We start from the raw sequence: 21276 nt of genomic DNA, 5'->3' as shown, positions 1-21276 counted from the left end.
AGGCTAATCAAGGACCGATCTGGATAGAAAGGGACACTCAAGGACCAAGCGTCTAACTGGGGGCTGCCCAGGTCTCACTGGTGCCTGGCTTCCCTTGGAGCATTTCCATTGCACTTCACAGTCAATCCAAGAATCAGCGAAATTCTCCTTTTCTTTTTCCCAGGTCTTCCAAGAGCTACAGATTCGAACAGAAGCTGCATTTGTCCAGCGTGCAGGTTGTCACCTGTGACAGAGAGGAAAGGCAGGACGGGGACAAAGACCAGGACCTCATGATCAGTCGAGGAAATTCTCTGGTCTTCACACTGGCCTCTGACCCTTGTGTTGCCAAGTTTCCATGAGTGCCAACAGTTTCGATTACAGGTTTACAAAGCTAAGATCTTCAGGAAGCCGCTGGTCCTTTCACTAATTCATGACTATTACAACAGACAGAATGTGACAGTGTCTTCTAGACACTCGATCAAGATGTGTCACTTGCAAAGAATACATTATGCCAAAGCACAGCACCCTTGAAAATAGGAATGTGCCAGGGAGAAGGCTCTGAAGACAGTCATCCTAGCAAAGTCTGGGTCCTTGACAGATTCTAGCTCTCACAAAAAGAAATTTTGGAGGAAGGATTTAGATTTCCATTTACTTCCATTATTGTTATCAGACGGCCTCATAGCCTGTTTTTGCTTTTTCCCGTATTTCATACAGATTAGTTTTTAAAGAAAGAATTGTGTTGTGTGCAGAGATAATAAGGGAAGAGAAACAGTTGAATTTTAGTAATTCACTACCAATTCCCGGACAAAACTATTAGTTTTGTTTCCCTCTAAAGATTGTATTACACAAACAATGGCATTTCTTTTCCTTAAAGCACATTTGTGACCATGTAACCCAATGAGTCAGTTTATCATGTAGGAAATTGGACACAGGAAAGAAGGCTGCTCTGTCTCCATCCTTCATGAGAAGGTTCACAGCAACCCTAGGCTTCTGCCAAGAACAAAGTAGAAATGGGGTGTTTATTTCTCTATTACACACCCTGCTTCCCCTTCACAGATCGTAGGGTTCTTCTGTGGGCAGAGGGCTGCCAGGATGATGAGATGTACACAGCATTATGAAAATGACCTCTTCTTTGCTTTGGGAAGGGTTGCCTGGGTCACCTGTGTCAATGGAACAAAACTTCCAAAACTTCAGCATGTGTTCCTTCAGTATGGGACACGGAGGTCATAGAAACATAGCTTGATTTTGCCTTCATTGTTATTTCCCATTGACGCTCGTGACCCACACACTGTCACAGATGCGCTCCACCTTCCTCCCTCACAGACCGGGTCCCTCCAGCCCACAGCCTACTGTCAGCCCAGAGCCTGGCTCCCAGTAACACCCACAATATCTGTTGCATCGACTCTTCCTGCTCTTCCAGTCTCTTCCTGAAGCCTCTTCATCCCCTCCTGCCATCCATACTCACCTGTGCCCTCCATTGGCTGGTGGTGCCATCTGATCTAGAGACCCACTGGAACAGGGAGACTGTGTGCCCCCCAGGTCAGTACCGAGAGCCTCTGCTGCCCCTTTGTAAACACACCTTACCCGAAAACAGAGATTCTGACTGAGGAATTCCAGACATCTCTGGAGAGACCTCATATATGGAACCTTCTCAGTGTATTTCATCAGCCGTGTCCTTTCCAGCCTAAATGGTCTCCCTGACTCAGACACTCCCAAACTGAGAAGCTTCAGGGGATTTGGAAATAGCCTTGAACCTGAAGCCAAGAAGACCCACATTGGAATCCTAAATCTGTCTTTTCCTGAGTATTTTCCTCAGGCAAATTTCACTCAGTTTCCTCATCCTTTAAGGAAGTAGCTTTATCTGCACTACAGAATTTTGAGGAAGATTAAGTGAGCTGCTGTCACACAAAGTTTAGAGAACTAAGAATGAGGCAATTTAAATAGAAATAACTAACACAGAATTTTTCGCCCTTAGCAGGTGTGTGATGCAAGTGCTGGCTGCTAATTGGTTTTTGGTTTTGGTTGGGGGAAGGAAGATCCAGACCAGTGAAGATGGTCTTCACAGCCAAGATGATTGATAAGGTTAGAATTACTAAGTTTCTGATCTCAGTCCATCTCTGAGGGATGACTTGGGAACTCTCCCACAACCTCCCTATTTTCTTCAAATTGTTCTGGCAAACTGCTTAATGGCAAAGTGTGGAGAAGGGCTTTCTATTGGAGAGCAGATATAAACACCTGCAAAAGGAGGTACCATGAACAAGGTTCACTCTGCAGCCTTGAAGAGGCCCAACTGATAACAGAGAAGCTTGCAGCCACGCCTAAGAACTGAGAGGTTCACTGAGCATCACAATAGAAAACCAGCTCCGCGAAGTTTTAGCCACAGATGTAGGGCTTTGGCAGGAAATGGTTGGGGTTGTGTCACCTTCTTTTACTTTCTGAAATATTCTAGAAAAATGGCTTCTATTTTATCCTTGCAGTAGATAACTGTGGTCCTATAAACTTCACAGGATCAGCTCATAGGGTACAAGGTGGGAGCCATCATTAATGTTTGTGACACTCTTTCTTGGCAGAGAAACTTTAGAATACTACTAATAATAATGGTCCACAGTTACCCAGAACTCACTACGTGTCTGTCACTGTTTTGAGCACTTGACATACAATAAGTCACTCACTTCCTTTCTGACACAGATGCCCTAGTCACATGTGAGGTAACAGTCTTTCAAACTGGGCGTCACAAATGGATTTTCTCCTTGCAGAATGGCTGCCTTCAAGTTAGAAAAAAATTCTTTCTCTTACTAATGTGGGAAGTTCCACCCTCTCTAATGTCAGATGACCCTGGCATCGCCACTCACGCTGGCCTGAGCATGGCCATACCCTTTGAACTGTCCCTCCTGTTGTGGTCTCTGGGATATCATGCAATCCTGTGACTGCTGTTTTTGGTTCATTCAGATGGGTTCTGTTTACAATGTCAGCACAGTCTAACCGGCATAGGCAACACTTCTTTTCATAAAAAGGAACCTCAGATACTGTGTTTTTAAGAGAATTAAATGAGATAATGCATGTAAACCTCTGAGCATGGTGCCTGCCCCGGGGGAAGGGGTTAGATGGTTTGAGAACTACTAGAGTGCTCACCTGTGAGGGCTGCCATAACAAGGGACCACAGACTGGGTGGGTTAAATGGCAGAAATGTACATCTCCCAGTTCTGGAGGCTGGAAGTCCAAGATCAAGGTGTCAGCAGGGTTGGTTCCTTCTGAGACTATGAGGGAAGAGTCTGTTCCAGGACTCTCTCCTCAGCTGGTAGACGGCTGGTTTCTCCCTGCGTCTTCACATCCTCTTCCCTTTATGCATATTTGTGCTTAAATTTCTAGTTTTTGTAAGTACACCAGTCATCCTGGATTGCCCACCCTAAAGACCTCGCTTTAACCTAATTCCTTCTGAAATGATCCTATCTCCAGGTAAGGCCACAATCTGAGGTACTGGGGACTCCAACATATAAATAAGGTTGAGGGCAGGTGGGCACTCTAATCAACCCACTGCCAAGGGGCTGGTGTCACTGCACCGCAGTCAGAGAGCTTGCTGCAGGGACAGGGGGCTGGGGGGACTGGCCAAGCAAATAGATAAGACAAACTGAGCCTGAAATCTGGCTGGAGACCAAGTCCTCAAGGGCTCTAAGTGCTGATGAGGACAACGGGGATGCACAGAGAATAAGCCCCTCGCCCAGTGCTGTCTGAAGTCTACCAGTGAGGTTGGGTGAGGACATCCTAAGACTTGAAGAAACGAAGCCTCAGGGCTGAGCCAGAATCGGGCTGACCCAGCCATGGAGGGGAGGGGCCACCACAGAGGCCAAGGAAGTGCTCCTGCTCCCTCTGAGTCTATTAAGTCCCTTCAGGGGCATTAACTCGTTTGGGCTGCAGCTTCATCGTGCAGTACCATGCAGACGTTGCCAGAGTACCAACCCTTCAGGAATCCTCGAGAGCAATGGCATGAGGGCATTCAAGCTGGATCCTGCCCTCTGGGGGTTATGATCTGATAGAAGGCAAACGCGTGTGTGAAAAAATAAAACATGGAATCAGAACTGATGGGTCTCAAGAGAAAATCAGATAGAATAATAGGAGGGTTCAGGAAAAGGCAGCATATTCATCTCTGGGGGTGCAGTAATATATTATCACAAACAGCTCTGAGGCTAGAAGTCCAAAGTCAATGGTTCCGCTGGGTGAGTTCTCCTGGGATGCTCTGAGGGAGAACGTGTCTGGGCCTTCTCCTGACTTCCAGTGGCTTCTGACATCCCCGTGCTCCTTGGTTTGTAGACGTATTGTTTCAGTCTCTGCCTCCATCCTCACACAGCCTCTCCTCTGTGAGTCTTCTCCTTTATTTATTTTAAAAATACCCATCATTGGATTTGGGGCCTGCCCTGATCCAGGATGATCTCACCTCAAAATTCTTACCTTAATTACTTCTGCAAAGATTCTATTTCCAGATGAGATCACCTGCACAGGTACTGTAGGTTAGGACTTAGACATATGTTTCTGAGGGACATAGTTCAAGCCACTGTAGGCAATTAACCTCATGAGAGAAACAGGGGAGGATTTGGGGGTGAGGGGCAGGGGGCATTCTAAGCTGGGCCTTGTGAGGAGAGGCAGGATTGGGCCTTTGGAGAAGAGTGGAAAGGATGTTTCAGTAGAGGGACAAAAGGGATGAAGGCCCAGAGACGCAAAGCACCCTTCACCCGCAGAAGACAGCAGCCATAGCAGAGGAGGGCTAGATGGGATTTGGTATCCGCCCGTCCCATCCTTTCTGCTCCATAAGCTACTCCCGTCATCCCCATTGTCATGGCCACGACCGACACTGAGTTAAGCAACACAACAGAAATGTTGAATGAGGAATGCCCATCCCCTCCATTCCTGCAGAGCAATTCCAGCTTGGCCTACTCCTGAGTTATTTCACTCCAAATTCACTTACAAACATGTGTGCACCATCAAAAGCATCCAAGAGATCAGCATGACCCAGGAGTAAGCATCTCCCTGCACCTCAACTTTGGTGATTTGAGAGTGAAAAAGTACTCTCTTTATTATGAAGACAAACCCTGGTATAGTAAGAAGGAGACTTCAGCGGCGACATGGGATCATAAGTAAGAAGGGAATGATAATTCCCACTTCTCAGGTTTATGGTTAGTTGCAAAGAAGATCAATTTGTAAAATGTGTAACAGAGAGTCTGATCTAGGGGATGGCCCCAGTAATGGTAGAGAGGGGAAAACAGAGGACTTGAGAGACTCTCTTAGACTCTCGTTGTTGTATCTCTTCACTAGAAAGATTTTAGGAAGACTGGCCCAAAGAAAGGCACCATAGGGTACAGGGATGGAAAGGCACAGTGTGACCTCATCATGGAAGGGCTTAAACATCAGCCTGAGGAATTTCTACTTATCCTGTAGCTAATGGGAAGCTGATGTCACAAAAATCAGTGAACTCAATGTCTTGTGCCAGATTAATATAATACAAAGAGTTAACAATTACTTGGTGCAGTTGTGCCATGTCAATCACTGATATATTACATGCCACTTTTTCTGCTCTTTGCAGAGTAGTCTAGAGCCTTGCAGAATGTAGTATTATTATCTAGCTAATTGTAGACACACATTTCATTTGCCACCAGAAAATAAGGCTCACATAGTATTTAGAAAAGTTGTGTTTGCAAAATGAGCCACCCATCCTGGCTGGCAAGATAATCCTTTTCAGCCAGTCATTTTGTTGCTAGTCATTTTGTCACCCACTTGTGCTCTTACTGTTCAAATTTGTTAATTTCTGTTTTTAAAACCCACATTGAGTCAGACTGAGTTAACTCTGTCGTGGGCATTTCCATTGCTCGACATAGAGCTTCTTAGCAACACCAGAGGTGGGACTTTTGGCAAATGCTGTTTATCCACCTTTGAAATTAGACATTCATTGCAAATGCATTTAAAATGAAATTCCTGTAAAAAGCTTTTATTTTCAGTGATAGTTTTTGCCTTTTTTGTTTCACTTGCCCATAACTTTCTGGAAATTTCTACTTTGAGCTGAATTTTCTCATAATTGTTTTCAGTATAAGTTTGCTTTGTTTTTTATTAATGGAAAGTTTAAGGGGAAAAATCCCTTTGGTAACTTTTGAGTTATGAGATTATTTTTTAAAATACACTTTTTCCAAGTAAAAGAAACCTTTGAACATTTTTTAAAAATCGAAATCTTTGCATTTGAGGACTATAGTGGACTCCAGGCAGTGGTTCCCAGTATCGTCTTCACTTTGGAACACCTTGACAAACTTTTAAAATACTGATGCCTGAGTCAAAGATTCCGAAGCAACTGGACAGGGTCCAACCCAGGCCTTGGGATCATTGGGAGCTCCCCAGGTGATTCTCATGTTCCAGATTCACTGAGTAGTATCCTTGGACACAACCACCCCCAATATCCAAGCTCTAAAAAGGATGCAGAGGTCTTGGAGGGTGCAGAAGGGAAAATCAATTCTTACTGGGAATAATTTTCTTTCCATTAAGAGAAAAATAGTTGGCCGGGCACAGTGGCTCACTGCCGGGATTCCAAGCACTTTGGAAGCCGAGGCAGGCAGATCACGAGGTCAAGAGATCAAGCATCCTGGCCAACCTAGTGAAACCCCGTCTCTACTAAAAATACAAAAAATTAGCCAGGCATGGTGGCGCACGCCTGTAGTCCCAGCTATGGGAGGCTGAGGAAGGAGAATCACTTGAACCTGGGAGGCGGAGGTTGCAGTGAGCCGAGATTGTGCCACTGCACTCCAGCCTGGAGACAGAGCGAGACTCCATCAAAACAAAAAAAAAAGAAAGAAAGAAAAAAACAGTTATACTTTTTACTATGTGAAATATACAGCTCTGAGAAAGATATGAAAAAAATTTGACTCACAAGTCTTTATATAACCCACACTCAACTAGTCAACTATCATCAGGCCCATCACTTTCTGTTCCTTAGGGAGAGATTCCCTTTTCACCACCACTCATAGTGAGGAACCTCCTGCCTGGCTTTGGACAAAAGGTTTCTCTGTATTCTTGTGGCCATCAAAGAAAAAGAGAGAAACTCTGGGGAACCAGCCATTGTCCTGATTCTGTGGCCACCTTTTCCCATCATTGGGGGTCTTTAACTGAGCTTTTGTAAAAGTTTTAAAGAAATTCCTCTACCAAGGGCAGCAAGGATAGAGTTCCAGAATGGAAGTATGACTTCCAAAATGAACCACAGAGAAAACCATCCTCACTACCACAGAGGAAATATGTCCTCCCTCCCCATCTGGGTAGAGCCTGGTACATAAAGTCCCAGAAACCAGAAGGTAACTCTCCCTCCTCCTCCCTTCTGAGTCTTGGGGCTCATGGATCCCCTGCCCTTTAGTGACATTTCATCACCGTCAGCTGCAGAGCCATAGCCAAGCATGCTTCATGCTCCAGGATGGACCATACCAGAATTCATCTGGTCTATGAGCCTTTACTGAATGCCGACTACATGCGAGCCCTGTGGAGACGGTATCAACATTAACAGGACCCAGCCTCTGCCCTCCTGGAAAGACAGTCAAGCAGACCACCGCAGGGGACACCCTTGTTCGAGGACCAGAGTGTCTGAAAGTCACAGGAAAGTTTTTTGATCACTATGAAAGTTTAACACTTTCACTGTAAAATAACTCGGCAATTTTATACCAAAGCAAACAGTACCACGGAGTAGATTCCAGCGTAGACAAATGTGAGTTGCAAATTTGTTGTAAATATGGGGAGAAAATTTAAAACTAAGCAAATTTTATCTACCAGGTTAAATTGATCTGTGAATTGGGAAGAGATTGCCATTCTTGTGTTTCGCAGCAGAACACTGCAGACCAGCTGAGGGACACCAGGCAGGGTTCCCAGGAAGACATCTGAGGACCCTGTGCTCTTAGTCACACTCATGCCAAGCAAGTCCCTTCATCACCATAGAAGAAACTCAGGCCCCTGTGTGATTGTGTGTCTCAGACACGGCTCCTTTTTCAGGGGAAAAAGTGGTTTCCCTGTTGAGAAAAAGCAGTACAGGAAATGTTTACATATTTTACTAATTTAATGAGCTCTGAGTAAAATGTATAAATCTTGGCATCCAGGGACCATTGCAGAAATTCGCGCAAGCTCTTGGAATCTGCCTTTTTTAAAGTTTTCAATCCTATCATGACCAAAACACAACAAACAAACAAAAGTGTGCAGGAGGGCAGATTAACTATAGGGCTGAAAATCTGCAGGAAGCTGTCCCACTCAGGACTCTCGGGGACCTAGGCAGCATCCCCATTTCCTCATGTTGACTTCTGCCCATGGGATGCAGTGTCTCCGGGATTTGATGTTTTCATCTGGCCATTTTTGCTGACAATTCCACTTTCAGGACTGTGAAGTTATCGTCTCCCTGTTTGTTCCTGGGTTAGGCTTTTCATATTTCCTTTTTAAAATCCTGTCTTCTCTCATCCATGGCCATCAGGAGTACTTCACCTCCTGCTGTGATGGCTCCAGCCCTTCTTGGGGAAGGCTGTGGGAAGTCTCCCCTCTGGCTGGCTTCAAAAGCTTCTCCCATAAAAGCTGAGCAAAGGTCTTTGTCAGACTTATTTGGAAAAAGGCTCCTCAGACTTGAGTAGTGAATAAACTCTAGAAAACAATCTGTTGAGTTTGTAAATTAATACATGTTTTTGGACTTAATGCAAACATTCTCAATCCCTATTCTCAGATGTCCTAGTGATCTGCAGAATTCCCCTTCAGTTAGGAAGTAGGTTTTTCATGTCTATCTGATAACCTGGCTTTTTATTTGAAATGTCTCCAATGAGAGAAAACAGGAACTAAGTGGCTTTCATTTAAGGAAGCAAAACTCCTATCTGCCTATCACATTCTAGAGAGTTTAAAAATGAGAAGAAGGAAAAGAGCCACCAAAAAAATGTAATTTCCTCTTTGACAATTATTTCTGAATAGGAACTTGAGCAATCACACTCGAGAAGGTGAGGTTTTTGTCCCACTTAAGTTGCTCAGAAGTGTGCAAACCGATGCCCTCCTGATGCTGTGGGGCTGGCCCAGAGCTTTGTGTGGTCCCTGGATACAAAGATTTGAGTTTCTGTCACTCCCGCCAGCTCCAGACTTCCTGGAGCTTTCCTGGTCTCCGCCTTTAGCGATTCTGACTTGAGTCTGACTTGAGAGTCTATTGCTTTCAAATCACCTGCCTGTCCCTTCCCTTTGTCTGTGTCTGTCACATTGTAGGATGGTCCACAAGGCAGAGAACTGATACCAACCCCTGACAGAGAAACAAAGGCAGGCATGCTTCTGGTCAACTTAAAAGTATATATGTGTATGCATATATGTGTATTCACATATTCATATGTACATTTATAAGTTGAATTGTCTCTCCCCAAATTTCCTGTGTGGAAGCCCTAGCCCTCAGCACCTCCAAATGTGACAGTGTTTGGAGGGAGGCTCTTAAAAAGGTGGTGAAGTTAAAGTGAGGCAGTTAGAGAGGGTCCTACTCCAGTCCATCTGGCGCCCCTATAAGAGGGAATGTGGTCACAAGAGACCCCAGGAATGTGCACACGGAGGGAAGACTAAGGCGGGATGCAGGGAGAAGATGGCCATCTGCAAGCTGAGGAGAGAGGCCTTGGAGAAAGCAACCCTGTCCACACCTTGGTCACTCCTAGACCCCAGGACTGGATGGAACACATTCCTATTGTTTAAGCCACCCAGTCTGTGGTATTTTGTTATGGCAGCCCCAGCAAACGCATGTGTGCATTTGTGTGTGTGTGTGTGTGTGTGTGTGTGTGTGTAATATGAGGAACTGATAAAAGATAACCTCGTGGTTAGTCACGAGGCAAAGCTGCCTCCCTGAATTAATTCTGGATCACTGAATCACCTGGCTGTTGCCCAGCAGAAGCCCCTTGTCTACACTGTTGAATGAAACATGCCACCCCTCTTGACTCCATTCTGAACGGTGTGACAGGGCCCTTTCTGGTCACAGCCTGACACACGTTCCACAGCATCCTCCTGGGAACCTCGGCTCCCTCCTTTGTAATGAAGGACCATGAACATTTCCAGAAGAGCTAAATGTGAATCCCAAATCCCAGCTGTTAGTTCTGAGACATGTCTGTTGACAGCAGCTAATAACTTGGAAAACTGAAAGGATGAGATAGGAACGTGAAACACGCCTTGAGTTTGGGAGCCATGGCCATTTTCCAACTCGCTTAATACCCAGTAAAGCTCCATGCACCTTGTGGGGACTCAAAAGTATTTCTTGACTGAGTACAAATAATAATGCAATTAAGTTTCCAGAAATATCTCAGTTCAACTCCTTGAGTACCCAAAGAATATCAGACTTTTTTGGAATTTCTGAAAGTTCTACTCAAAGTTCTGGATACTCCACCTTTTAGTTTTGCATCCTGAAATTTCCCTTATATGTCATTTGTATCCATAAGCACCGGTTTTTTTAGCATCCACCACTGATTGATTTTTATTTTACATCTCTCTGGTCTATTTTAAACTTTATTATCTTAAACACACTAAAAAATGCATCATGGGCTCACTGTGAGAAATACTATATCAGTAGCTCACTGAGATGCTTTAAAATAAAGCTGGATTGCTTCCACTGAGGACGAGACTAAATCAGTGCTTTTTAAAGTTGCATTTGCGATGCATTGCAATGTTACCTTGGGGGTACATGTGTAAAAGTCATGGTAACAATTGATGGAGTCACTATTTGTTTCTGGCATCTATTGCTGAATAATAACCACCCCAAAAACTCAGTCTCCTAAAACAACATCAGTTTCTGATTTAGCAGGATTCTATGGGTTGGCTGGGCAGTTCTACTGTTGGTTTCACACGGGCTAACTCAGATGACAACATTCAGGATTGCCCAAGACGGCCTTACACACACGTCTGAGAGTTGGTGTTGGCTGTGGGCTGGGCACCTTGTCTCTCCTCCACGTGGTCTCTCATCCTCCAGGAAGCTTGTATGGTTTCCTCACATGGCTATCTCAGGGCTGCATTCAAGAGGGCAAAGGTGGAAACTTTGAGGCCACTGGAACACAGTATCCTTTTTTCTGCATTCTGTAAGTCATGAGGGCAGCCTCACATCACGTGGGGAAGTAGACTCCGTGTCTTGATAGAAGTCGCCGCAAAGAATTATGGCCACATTTCATTAACCACAAGATTGCAGCAGATTCTAAGTCACCTCAGCTCTCTCACGTTGTGGGTGAGAAGGGGTAAGTTAGGGAAGTAGTGCTCCTGAGATGACACTGCTCAATGGAGGGAAGCTGAGGCTCAGCTTCCCACCCAGGTGGAGAACGTACCTGCTGCTTCTAAGATTGCCCAGTGTCAGTGGTTACAGTGGAAAAGGATCCCATCATAAAACTGACAGATCAGTTGACCCCAAAAACTGTGGCTGAGATCACTGGTTGAGCTGCATGTTGGAATTCTCTGGAGAATTTTTTTAAATCCTGAAATCCCATCTCCAGAAATTTCCATTTTATTGGTAAAAGATTAGGCGTGGGCATTGATTATTCTTAAAAAGCTTCCCAGGGAATTCTCATGTGCAGCCAAGTTTGAGAAGAGCTGATATTTAAACTTGAAACTGCCTTTTCTCAATTGGCAGAGAGATTCAACTAATGCCTTATTTACTCTGTTGACCTGGTCATCTGTGCATGGTAAACATGTGTCATGAAAGGATAATGTTATACATACACACACACACACACACACACACACACCGAGTGTGCTTGTAGGTGGTGGTCAAGGAAGCTCACTCTCAAGTGTTTAGGGATTTTCCAAGGGACATTTGTAGAGAGCTGAGCTCTCTCACCAAAAACAGATGCCCTGTGAACATACAGCTGTCTCTTAGGTTCAAGACAAGCTTGTGCATCTGGTGGTCTATTTGGCTTCCTTAATCCAGGCCATTGGAAGTGAGTCATCAACAGGGAAATACCACTTATTTGAAAAAATTAAGTAAAATTAGCAAAGCCTCTGTTGAGTTAGATCTCAGGGCTCTAACTAAGTGGGCCAAGCGGTAGATGCCTTATCTCTGTTTAGCCACCTAGTAAAAGGTCTTGGGCTTATTCTCAACAGAAAAGTGTAAACAATTCCTGTGGAGTAGCCCTCAACTTTTGTCTGGGAAAACAGGGTTGAGCATAGCAATCAGAAACAGAAGTGTGTCCAAACATCCAAAAAAGCAGAAGTCCAGCTTCAGGCTGGGTGTCTGTTTTACTCATTCTTAAAAATGGATATTTGTGTACTTCATACTGTGTGCTCCAGGCTTGTCTTGGGGTTTAAGAATGAATTTCTTCAATTTAAGGTCCTGCAGTCTAATTTCAACGGGCAAGATAGAAAGATAGAATGTGAAAGCTAGCAAAGAATCGTGGAATAACCTAGTGATTATAAAAATGCCATTAAATAAACTACTCCAAAGCCAGGAAGCAGGAATATATAAAATGCATTTTACTTTTTACTTTTTCATGATACAGCAGGTCCTCAAATAACATCATTTTGTTCAATGTCATTTCATTATCACATGGATGAAGAAAAACAATTTCTTCCTGGCTGGGGTCACTCTCGGTGTGGAATTTCCGTGCTCTCCCAACGTCCACATGGGTCTCCTCTGGGTGCTCTGGTTTCCTCCCACATCCCAAAGCTGTGCTGTTAGGTGTGTCTACATCTCCCAGGGTGAGTGAGCTTGGGTGCGTGTGTGAGTGTGCCCTGAGATGGGATGGCAGCTGAGCCGCCAGGATAGTCTCTTGTCACCCCAGGCCCTGAAGTGGAATGAGCAGGTAAATAATGATTCTCTTTGTTTTTATTCATCTTTCCTAAATGTATGTATAGCTCACACTTATTTCAATGTTTAATATTTGAAGTGTTCTGGGTCTTTATTTAGAAGTTCAGTGATCCTTTTGTGACCAGAAATATGCCACAGGAACTTGACTCTTGTTTATATCATCAGTTAGCCTATGGGAAAATTGTTTTCATTATATGTTGATTCGCTTAGAGTCACAGTTTCCAAGAACCTATGGATGACATTAAATGAGGTCTTACTGTGCTTTCAGTCATCCTTCAGAGTGTGGCCCTCAGACCAGCTGCATCAGCGTCACTGGGTACTCCACAAATGCACATTTTCAGGCCTCTCCCGAGACCTGCTGAATCAGACGCTCCAAGGTGGAGGCCACAGTCTGGGTTTCAATGAACCTCCAGGTGATTCTGATACACGATCAAGTTGGAGCAGCACTGCACTGCACTGCACATTTGAGAAATGATTGCTGTTTGAGATTTAGGGAAGATCTCACAAAGGCTACAACTCAGAGAAAGGGCTTCTGGGCTCAGTTTTCCAGTTAACATATGCAAACTTAGGAAAGATACGGAAATTTTTAAAAATATGTATCATAGCTGGGCATGGTGGCTCACGCCTGTAATCCCAGCACTTTGGGAGGCCGAGGCAGATGGATCATGAGGTCAGGAGTTCAAGACCAGCCTGGCCAAGATGGTGAAATCTCGTCAGTACTAAAAATACAAAAATTAGCCAGGTGTGGTGGCGGGTGCCTGTAATCCCAGCTACTTGGGAGGCTAAGGCAGAGAACTGCTTGAACCAGGAGGCAGAGGTTGCAGTGAACCGAGATCATATCACTGCACTCCAGCCTGGGCAACAGAGCGAGACTCCATCTCAAAAACAAAAAATTATATATGTGTAAATATATATACACACACACACATATATATAATGCTTTCTAGTGTGTTGTATAATGTTTTATGATGCAAAAGCAGAAGGAGAAATCTTCTGATTCTTTTTTCTGTAAGAAGAGCCTAGGAGGCTGCATCAGGCTTGCAAAAATTACGTGCCTTTCCCTTGCCCCTCTGCCCAAAGTCTTTTCACATAGAAGATGACACTAGCTTTAAACCTTTCCCTGGGACTGGTCCTAGAGTCTAAATCAGAATGAGTCTGGACTAGTGCATCAGGAAGGTTACAGTTGCCAGGAAAAGAAAGCGCTCAACAGATCCAGCCACAAAGCATTAGGACTTGCTAAATTGTTGGTAGCTGAACCTGGGCGAAAAGGTGAAAATCAGATGTGAAGCCACCAATGAACACACTGCCCTGAGCACTGACAAGCCCACTCCGGCCAGGTGAGAGTTTGTCTTCAGGGTGGAGACCCCTTTACTTCTTCCTCTAGCAGGAGCTGCATGCCTAGTGGCCACGCTCCCCAACCCCGAGGAGCAGGGGCCGCCTCAGGAGGGCATCACTGAAAGCTTTTCTTAGGAGACACCAAATAAGGCACAGTATTTGAGAAGGAGACCACACACATTCAAAATAACAAATACTTTTCTTTTTTAAAATTTACACAGGGAGGGAAAAGCCCTGGATAATTTTTTTCATATGACAAATGAAAAAAAGTGCTCAGTAAAAAAACCAAAGTCAACTACAGTAAATACATCTTTAAAAGGCATTTTAAAAGCATGGGGCCAACTAAACATTTTTCCACCATTTCTACTTTTTTGGTTCAGATTTTTACAAATGCCGCACATGAATTTTGTCGACCGCTAACAAAGAACCTCGGCTTGCATAGTTTTCTCTTTGTTTCTTCAAAAAAATAACCTACCACATCATATTGTAGTTAACTGATGTTCAGGGTTGCTGACACGCTTTTTTTTGACATCATGTTTTCTTTGTGCAATTTTTCAGGCCAAAATATCAACAGAAAGAAAAGATTCTTTCGTTCTTTTTTTTTTTTTTTTTTTTTTTGACAGAGTCTCACTCTGTTGCCAGGCTGGAGTGCAATGGCACGATCTGGGCTCACTGCAACCTCTGCCTCCCGGGTTCAAGTGATTCACCTGCCTCAGCCTCCCGAGTAGGTGGGACTACAGGCACGTGCCACCATGCCCAGATCATTTTTTGTTTATTTATTAGAGACAATGTTTCACCATGTTGGCCAGAATGGTCTCAAAACTCCAGACCTCGTGATCTGCCCGCCTTGGCCTCCCAAAGTGCTGGGATTACAGGCGTGAGCCACCACCCCCAGTGAGATTCTTTAGTTCTTAAAGTGATAAACAGAGCTAAGCTGAAGCCCTACCTGGGTCCCACAGTACAGATAACGTAGCTAAGCTGAAGCCCTGCCTGGGTCCCATAGCAGTGATAACGCAGCTAAGGTGAGGCCATGCCTGGGTCCCATAGCAGTTTGTGTCATCAGCCATACAGCTTCTAATCACCTAATCTCAGGATGTCTTATTTTTAAGTCTTCATCTTGATCTCAATAAGTGGAGAAGGCAGTTTAAAAAGAACATTTTGTTTGAGACTTTCTTAGTTTTCAAGTCAGCTTTTGAAAACACAGAGTTCTTCAAATATTATTTTATGCTGAGCCTATTTTGTATTCCAACACAAAGATAAATTCATAATTGCAAAGATCTGAGGGAGCAAATCTGAAATGTCTGCTTCCACTGCTGCAGAAATGCAGGCATTTGTGGAGACAGCAAATTATTTTGCAAGATGCAATGATGCTTGACATTATTTCAGGGATGTCAGGCTCCCAGCAAACCTCTGAGAAGTTCCCTAGAAGGCAGCCCTTTTCCTGCCAGGAAAAATAAAATAAAATTAAAAATTAAAAAATGACCTTAAAGGACTGAACTGGATTTACTGTAGCTGAGACCGAGTCCTTGCCCGCATCTGTGAGCCCAGGGCCTGCGGAGAGGTGAGAATCTCTCTTCCAGGTATATCTTCCCCACCCACAGACTTTCCTAGAAGTTTCTTAGAGGAGAGGCAGGCAAGGAGTTTCATTGCTAATTCGCTATAACCAAAGTCACCGCATGAAAGACTCTGCAGGTTGGGTACTTTGCAGATTAGTGAATCCAAGACCGTCATTCAAAGTGAGCACCGACTCCCCAGCCCGCTGAGTCCTTTATGCTAAGTCCTCCTCTGCCTCCAGACAGTGAGGAGCATGGCTCTGGGGACGTTCATGTTCACACTTCCCAGAGCAGACGGAACTAGGAAGTCTAAGGTGAGAACACTGGTAAGGCTTTGGTCCTTGGAGGTGAGAGCTGGACAGGTGTGGTCACGCCCTCCTGACAGATTCAGTGACAGAAGCTGCCACTCAAGTCCACCTAAGGAGAGACTTCCTTACTCACCACAGAGCTAGAAAGTCCATGTGTCTAATCCCTCAACATTGGTATTGACGTAAGCAGGTGGTGTGTGCAAGGAGAGCATGTCTCCAGCTCAATCAAATTCTGCAACAACGGTCACTGTTACAGCGTGACAAAGAGGTAGTCTTTCTCTATGAAACGAAACAGTCAAAGAGGCTAAGTGACAAAAAGTCTGAGTAACGAGTTGCAATACCAGCAAATGTATGGTGAGATTTAAATGTTTCATTTTATCACACAATTTTAGTAGTAATTAAAGTATAGCAAATGCCTACTGTGTGCAAAATATGAGGCCAGGCACTTGTAAGAATAAAAGATGAAAATGTGTCCCTGCTTTCTGGAGACTCACAGTCTACTGGGTGTGGCCACTATACAGGGCCAGGGAAGGGAGTTTAATTCAATCTAGAAAAATCCCTTCTTAAAGGAGATGGGACTTGGGCTAGATTCCGAGGGAAGGGCAGAATTCCAAAAGGCAGATGGGGTGAACGGCATTCCAGGAGGAGGGAACAATTTATCAAAGGCCTGGAGACTCAGAAGCACACTTTTAGGGGATAACAATAGCCTGTGTGGCTAAAACATATGACAAGTGGGAGATGGAGAGGAGGGATAATCAGAGAAAAGGCTGGATTGCCCTTTTTTTAAAACAGAAATTGTAATTTGAGCTTTCTAGAAGATCAACCTATTAATCAGTCATTAGGTAGCCAGCCACTGGGGTGATGGAGAAGTCCTGAAGGAAATTGTGAACTCTTTGGGAAAATAATCTTCAATGCAGGAAACTGCTGACATTAATCTCATTACAGAATGCAGGACTCTGAATCACTGGGTGGTCCCAGGAAAAGAAAGGGAAAGTGAGTTCAAAATGAAGAGCCGGACTCTGATTCTCCAGTTGGTGTTTCCCAGGCAAGCTGGGTAAACAACGTGGGGAAAATGACTTCCATATTCTGGTTCACAACAGTCCAGACTGAAGTGGTAACTGAGCCTGGAAGTATGGGAAGGAACGATGGTGCTTCCAGTAACCCTCCAAAGCACACATGTACACAGCACAGAAGTCACAGTCCCCAGAACAGAACTCACTGTCCCTAGAGACTCAACACAAGAAAAGCAAAGCCAGTTCTTTGCAGAAAAATTGATTGTGACCAGGACCCAAGCGATGAAAGTCCCACCGTGAGAAGTATCTTTACAGATGTGGGTTTCACCGGGGTTTCCTTCAGCCCAACCCAGCAAAAGCCATTGAAGTTCCTTTCCACATTCTGAAGACTCTTACCATGCAGGGTGATGTGAGCTTGCTTTTCAAAGAGATGTGTGGGAGACAAGAATATGGAAAAAGTGAAACTGACATTTCCATCTTTTTTTCTAACTTTTGACATGACTGCTTCCAAATTTTGCACTGTATTTACAAATGTTTCTCCTAGTGTTTGGAAAATTGCAATCAAAATTACTGTGAGATTTTCAGAGGTGAGGGTGCAGCACCTGCCCTCCACAACTCTTTGCATAGTAGGGGCCATATGCATGACTGTGGGGCCACAGTCATGAAGGAGAACGCTTCCTCAGTCCCCCACCAGCACCAGCCAACAATGGTGGCCTTCCTTCAGTCACAAAATATACCTATTCATTAGATGTTGACTGTCAAAATCTCCCAGGGACCCCAAAGGATGGCATCTCCCTCTGGGTTTTCCCACCATCAGTTGGGTCAATAAGAAGAGCCAAAACATATTTCTGCTTTAAAAAATGTAGGGACCCTAATTTCTGTTGCCATATTTGCTACTAACTTTTCATCCTAGATAGTTCGGCACCTTCTCTGGTTGCTTAACTAGGCATGGTAGGTCCCAGAAGGAAAAGGAAAGTTCGTCAATGTAACCATTTCTGCAGGTCATCAAACCATTCATCTTATGTAATTTTAAAAGATGCTGAGGCTGGGCCCAGTGGCTCACACCTGCAATCCCAGCACTTTGGGAGGCCAAGGCAGGTGGATCACCTGAGGTCAGGAGTTCGAGACCAGCCTGGCCAACATGGTGAAACCCCATCTCTACTGAAAATACAAAAATTAGCTGGGCGTGGTTGCACATGCCTGTAATCCCAGCTACTCAGGAGGCTGAGGCAGGAGAATCGCTTGAACCCAGGAGTCAGAGATTATAGTGAGAAGCAATCTTGCCATTGCACTCCAGCCTGGGCTGACAAGAGTGAAACTCCGTCTCAAAAATAAAAGATGTAAATTGTGTTTATTTATTATTACTAATGAAACTGACAAAAGGAAATTCGTTTCAGGAGCTTGCTCTAAATCTAACTCTCTGCTAGGTAAGCACTCCCCATAAAAATCTACCTGGGTTGTTCAGATATAAATTGATATATGAGGTCTCAACATCTTGTCTCTGTTTCTAAATGATCCATTTGAAGGGTTATCTCTGAGTGGAAGAATACAGAGAGCTCTGGACTTAGGATCCAAACGTAGGACCAAGGCTTAAACATGGCTGAGTGACGGTGGGCAAGTTAACTGACCCCGGGGAGTCCCAGTTGTCTCACCTATAAAACAGGGAGGAGGACATACTTCAGAGTGCTGTGTTGCTAATTACATGAGATAAAGTCTTTAAAAATAGCTAGTGCAGGCCTGCTTCCTCCCTCTTTTCCTTTCTCCGCCATCGTGGTGTGTTCTTGCCTCCACTTCTCGCCATGTCTTCTCACAAGAATTTCAGGATTAAGCGATTCCTGGCCAAGAAACAAAAGCAAAATCGTCCCATTCCCCAGTGGATTCGGATGAAAACTGGAAATAAAATAAGGTACAACTCCAAAAGGAGACATTGGAGAAGAACCAAGCTGGGGCTATAAGGAATTGCACATGAGATGGCACATACATTTGTGCTGTCTGAAGGTCACGATCACATTACCATATCAAACTGAAAATGTCACCACTCTCTGGAGAGTTCGACGTATTTTCCTCTCTGAATCTATTATGAATGCGTTGGTTGGCTGGGTTCAGTAATAAATATGTGAGGCCTTTCATTTCAAAAAAAAAAAAAAAATAGCTAGTGCATATGCAGGTTTTCAGTAAGACTCACCTTCTCCCACTCTTAGAATGGTAGATGCAGAGCTAGTGACAGATGCCAAGATAGGTGGTTTTTAAAAAGAACATTAACCACTGGGATGATGCCAGCACTGAAGTCATTTCATTGTTTGGTGTTTTGGGGGTAATGGTAGATGAATCTGAAATGAATGAATGGTAGATGAATCTGAAATGGTAGATGAATCTGAAATGGTAGAGGAATCTGAAAGTTGTATCTCCCAGGATAGAACTGGAATTTAAGATGGAAACTTTTGGAAGGTGGGCTCCATTTTTACATAACCAGGAGCCTTCACCTGATTAGGGAGTGGCTTTCTCAGGAGTGGCAATGCCTGTAGCAATAGAGGCCGTCAAGAACAATCTTAAAGAGACAATTTGGCCAGGCACAGTGGCTCACGCCTGTAATCCCAGCACTTTGGGAGGCCAAGGTGGGTGGATCACCTGAGGTCAGGATTTCCAGACTAGCCCAACCAACATGGCGAAACCCCACCTCTACTAAAAATACAAAGATTAGCCAGGCATGGTGGCGCGTGCCTGTAATCCCAGCTACTCAGAAGGCTAAGACAGGAGAATCACTTGAACCTGGGAGGCAGAGGTTGCAGTGAGCTGAGATCATGCCATTGCACTACAGCCTGGGTGACAAGAGCGAAACTCCGTCTCGAAAAAAAAAAGAAAGAAAGAAAGAACAGTAAGTACATTAAGTTTCTTACAAAAATTAAGAAGTCCATTTGTCAGAAAAAAAAAGTTTTGAAAATACATATTAGCAATGAATAGATATCACAATATACTATGATATATAGAATATTATAGTAATATTCTATTTTGACTATTTTATAAGGAAATGTATATATTCAGAAATTATTTATTTAGTACCTACTATATACCTGGCACTAGGATGGGCACAGCGTAAATGCCCTTTTTCACTTAAAAAAATCAGTGAGTTCACTTTGGAGGTTTATAAAGGCAGGAGAGGGATGCTGAAAGAGCGGTGGCCTCTACAGCTGCCCTGGGAACACTGGGTGAACTCTGGCACTGTGGTGGCTTTAAGAGAGGGAGCACCCTGCTGGAAGTCTGAAAACCAGGATCTGTCCTTACGTCCCCACTGAGCCGCTGAGTTACAGAGCAAATTTCTACCTCTCTGTGCTTCATTTTCCCAAAGTCTGCCCCCATAATCACCTCCTTTCAGTAAAATGACAATAGAAGTGACAATACAGAAAAGTCTTAAAATGAAAGATGCTGATGATGAATGAAGCCAAGTTATTTTAAAACTTTTTGTTGAAAAATAACATAAATAGGGAAGAGTGCACATAAGCCTAGCACCACCCAGATCAAGAATGGACAATCATCAAACCCCCGCTGGCCCCGGGAAGTCACTACCATCCCCTCTGGGAAACTGCTACTCTTGCTTCCAACAGCACAGACGACTTTTGCTAGTTTTGTGCTTTGCATTAATTAATTGATGTCTGGCTTCTTTTGCTCAACGTCATATTGTGAGATCCAACCATATTGTTGGCTATAGTCATAGGCTGTTCATTGTCAGTGCTATATAACATTCATTATCTATGTGAATGGATCACAACTTATGCATCCATTCTCATGTTGAGGCATTTGAGTGGTTTCATATATTGCCCTTGATCTATAGAAAAGATCAGAAATTCTCTTACGCAGAAGGAGTGATCCACAAATGAAATTCACCATCTCTTTCCTACTTTAAATTGGTCTGATCAAAGGAATTTTTGTTTTCCTTCCATGTCAGAACGACAGCTGCTCTGACTGTAAATTAAGCATCAATACTTTTGACCAGGAGTTACAGAAAGGAGAAGGGGGTTACTGTATTGACAACTGACTCGAGGGAGTTTTCTTCCTACTTCCAAAGGAAACTAACGTGGCTTTGGATGGTGACTGTTCCTCAAGGAAGGGACTGTCTTGGGTTTCTTTCTGGTTCTGTAACAGTGTCCCACATCCAGGGATGCTAATCAACATGTGGTGCTGGTGGACAGAGCGAATGGCACGTGGGAGGGGGAACAGCACCCAAACAGGATGCAAAAAAAGGCACTTGAAATTACCACTTTAGAAAATAAAGTGATGTTTATGCACAGAATAACACAATT

General features: G+C 44.1%; 1 pseudogene across 1 annotated transcript; it reads left to right on the top strand.

The window, feature by feature from the left end:
* Positions 1-15911: 15911 nt before the first annotated feature.
* LOC115897030 lies at positions 15912-19127 on the top strand (annotated as a pseudogene). The gene is made up of 2 exons (XR_004056985.1): positions 15912-15971; positions 18705-19127. The product of XR_004056985.1 is annotated as a 60S ribosomal protein L39 pseudogene (transcript).
* Positions 19128-21276: the final 2149 nt, after the last annotated feature.

Source organism: Rhinopithecus roxellana, chromosome 4 (assembly GCF_007565055.1).
Source record: "Rhinopithecus roxellana isolate Shanxi Qingling chromosome 4, ASM756505v1, whole genome shotgun sequence".
In the NCBI taxonomy this organism is placed as follows: Eukaryota; Metazoa; Chordata; class Mammalia; order Primates; family Cercopithecidae; genus Rhinopithecus; species Rhinopithecus roxellana.
Note: the sequence above shows the minus strand (reverse complement) of the source record. Positions and strands in the feature narration are given on the sequence as shown.